Genomic DNA, 220 nt, shown 5'->3' with positions numbered 1-220 from the left:
CCTGGGATCATGACCTGAGCCGAAGGCAGACGCTTAACCAACTGAGCCACCCAGGTGCCCCTTCCATAAATTTTTTTTTTTTTTTTTTAAAGATTTTATTTATTTATTTGAGAGAGCAAGAATGAAAGAGAGCATGAGAGGGAGGAGGGTCAGAGGGAGAAGCAGACTCCCCGCCGAGCAGGGAGCCCGATGCGGGACTCGATCCCGGGACTCCAGGATC

The sequence above is a fragment of the Neomonachus schauinslandi genome, chromosome 10 (assembly GCF_002201575.2).
Source record: "Neomonachus schauinslandi chromosome 10, ASM220157v2, whole genome shotgun sequence".
NCBI classification, from domain to species: domain Eukaryota; kingdom Metazoa; phylum Chordata; class Mammalia; order Carnivora; family Phocidae; genus Neomonachus; species Neomonachus schauinslandi.
Note: the sequence above shows the minus strand (reverse complement) of the source record.